This window comes from Adiantum capillus-veneris, chromosome 6 (assembly GCF_014529385.1).
Source record: "Adiantum capillus-veneris isolate H3 chromosome 6, ASM1452938v2, whole genome shotgun sequence".
Taxonomy (NCBI): Eukaryota; Viridiplantae; Streptophyta; class Polypodiopsida; order Polypodiales; family Pteridaceae; genus Adiantum; species Adiantum capillus-veneris.
This window is the reverse complement of record NC_140936.1, coordinates 87636921-87640523: the sequence shown is the minus strand read 5'-3', so window position 1 is coordinate 87640523 and position 3603 is coordinate 87636921.

Here is a 3603-nt window from a genome sequence, read left to right as displayed (position 1 = left end):
GATTCTATATACAAAAATCAAACATATTTGTAGTACATACTTAGCATTTAAGAATGAAACAAATTGATTACACAAAAAACTAAATAGTATCAAATATAGATGTGTAAATTTTAAAAATTTATTACATAATCCATAAGTACATGTTTTCTGTATGCACTTTCACATATTCAATCTAGGGGTGGAGGTGAGCTTTGTGGCCTACGAAATCCGTAGTTCACTAATAGTTCATCACGGGGACGTAATGATCTAAGGGAATTTACAAGACTGTATCTTGAAACAATTCTATTCATGTATTCTGCATCATGCCCATTTTTGCATCTTGCAAAAATGAAATTGGTTCTTGCATTCCTTCCTTGACTACCATTAATTAAGTCGGCTATGTTTCCATGTGTATATTGTCTACCATCTACATAAGTTCTTTGGCATTTTTCATGAGTAATGCCTCTATCTGAAGGGATGCTACATTGAGACACAAACCATAAGTGGTCATGCTATGGATGTAGCGTGCCAACATATGCTAAGGGCCCCATCCATATACGGGTCCATAGAAGCACATAAGGGTCACCTCTGAATGTGTTGGGACTTGTAGATTTTGTGCAATGAATAGGCCATGTCCTCCATTTGGAAGGATAGAAGGAGCTCTCATGTAACGAGCACCCCAGAAGCTAAAAACCTCTCCATCTCTAGAAAGACATCTTCCACGTCGTCCTCCATAGTGTTTGCGATTTTAGGTCTGCACTTAATACAGTAGAGAATTGGGCAATGCATAATCGTCTCACGAGCCTTGCTCTCAAGGTTGGGAGGAAAAGGTTTTTGCAAGATGTCCATTTATAATTCTTGGATTCCCTGACCATGTCATGTGTGAGCATGACATGTAGCTTGGTCATAGATGGCATCCTCATCATCAACTAGCTATAAGAATTTAAATAAGTAAAAACTAAAATGAAGAATACTAACCATAGGTTGATCTCGGTGTACGAGCATTGGTGCATGAGCATAAACACCCCAATCCAACTCATGTGAGTGACATTGGCGTTGTGGCCTTTGATGTAAACCTCAACATCTATTGCATCAACATGGAATCCGCTCCTCTTCATAATAATATAAAGGCGCTCTCTATTAAGGTGCTAATGGCTCTTCTTCGTGTCCCATCATATGAGAGTGGTCTCTATGGCTATAATATGGAGGCAATGGTGTACGAGATGAATATGAATCTGTATACAAAAAAAGAAGTTAAATATAATTTGACTAAAGTACTAGTGTATGTGTGTGTGTATGTATGTACGCACATACATACATATATACATACCTATATACAAGCAAACAAACATATGTACATACATACATACATACTCAGATGCATATATACATATATGCATACATACATACATTTATATATACAAACATACATTGTTTCCTATTGTTGTGAACACAAACACGAAATATGCTATGGTCCTTGAAACTAAGAGACCTACGGGATTCCATAAGGGGTCATGTACTTACTTTTGACAGGAGATGCAATTACCAGTAACATTCCCGTAACAAAAAGTATGTCAATTTACAATTTGAATTTCTAATTAGATTACTTATATGCAGTCACCTACAATGTAACTTTAGTATCATTTTCTTTTCAATGAATGCAATGTAGGAGGCAACACAGGGCTGGAGTGGTGAGAGCCCACACGTCCCGCTTGGATCGCATGGGCAAGACTCGCATCATAGCCACTTTCATAAGTATATATTTATAAATTTCATAGAATAGTTTTTAAAATGATGCGAATAAGAACAACCCTAAACTTTGAATGTGTGTTGTACATACCAAAGATTGCGGTCGAGCTCCAAGTACAATAGAGATCAAGATGCGACATATGAGGGATACAAAGCCTTGCAGTGCATCCTTCCACCCACACATCCTTTTGTGAGTAATATTTGTAAATTTGAATTATCTTTTTAAGTTAAAGTGATTTTCAAATTAGTTTTTAATTGTCAATCGGCTTAATTTAACTTTTATGAATGCAAGAGGTTCTCGGTGAGAGAGATCTCTAGCTTGTTGGGAGAGAAAATAGGAGGATCAGACGGACGAGTTCGATACTAATACATAGCCGTAGTGGCATTTAGATAGATGATCATGTACACACATTGACATTGTATATATACATACATTGATGTTCTATATATTCAATCTGCTTCAGTCAGTGCTAGTCTACTTGTATAGTACTATCAAGTTTCTTCTTTCATATTCAATTTGTTTGAATCATTTTTGTTTATTCACATAGTGTTACGGAAGAAAGGACCATACACTAATCATTCATATTTTTTATTTTTGTTCGCGTAAATTCACGGTTGTTTTTTGTTGTAGTGTTCGTCGAACGCTCTTGAATGTGCACTTTTCGCTTCAAATGTTGTTGTTGAGAGAGAGAGTGTGTGTGTGTGTGTGTGTGTGTGTGTGTGTGTGTGTGAGAGAGAGAGAGAGAGAGAGAGAGAGAGAGAGAGAGAGAGAGCCTTGTGAAAGTTTAATGGGTCTTTGGTAAGCAGATAATGGTTGGGTTCTTGACCATTATGTATCTAAAGAAAAAAAACACAACAATAGCATTAGTGGCATTGAAAGCATTTGGGTCTCTTAAACACCGCATCAAAAATATGGTTACTTATAATGTTGCTTAAACAATGATGATCGTCGCTTAAGCAATGGCTTTTAGCATCGCTTATGTGACATTTTAGCGTCGTTGTATGTGTCACTTAAGCAACATCTCTGTAGCAATGTAATTAGGGATGCCTTTTTCATCACTTATGTGATGCAAAAAAGTGTCCCTACTTTCAAAACGGGCTAGTAGTGAAATTATCATCAAGATCAATGTCAATATCAAGTATGCTTAAGTCTTTCTCATCTTTTTCCTTGAATTGAGCATGAGATATCCCTCAGGATATCCCCTCATTTTCACTTGTGAAGTGTCAAAATTGAGACCATTGGACTCATCAAAATCCTTCTCCCTAATGTATGGATGAGTTATATGAGGGATATGTGTCATGTGAGGGAGAGGTCTTACTAGAGAAATAGTAACTTTGGCGATGTCTAGCTCCCCTCACAAGAAGAGTATGTTCATATCATCACCATAGAATATAGTTACGGAATTGATATAAAATAATTGAAAATTGAGAAGCGATGAGAAAATTATAGGAAACTTAAAGTGCAATGAAGCAAGTAGTAGGTCCTCCCAATTTTGGGAAGGAGGTGAATCAAGCAAAATCTGGGAAGATGCTCCCAAAGCTTTAAGGGGTAAACGAGAGGACCTGCCAAGTGGGGATGGAGGTCGCCTTGGAAGATGGCACATGGAGAGAGAGAGAGAGAGAGAGAGAGAGAGAGAGAGAGAGAGGATTTTTTTTATCTTCAACAAAGCAAGGACTACAATACAGGAGGACTACAATCATCGGGTGCCTAGAGAGAGAGAGAGAGAGAGAGAGAGAGAGAGAGAGAGAGAGAGAGAGAGAGAGAGAGATTTTCCTACACCCTAGGAGCTCCTGAGGTGAGCACATGCACCGTTTCTCTCTTTCTTCCTCTCTCTGATTTTCCAATTTAGGGCCAGATTACTCGGCACAAATGGT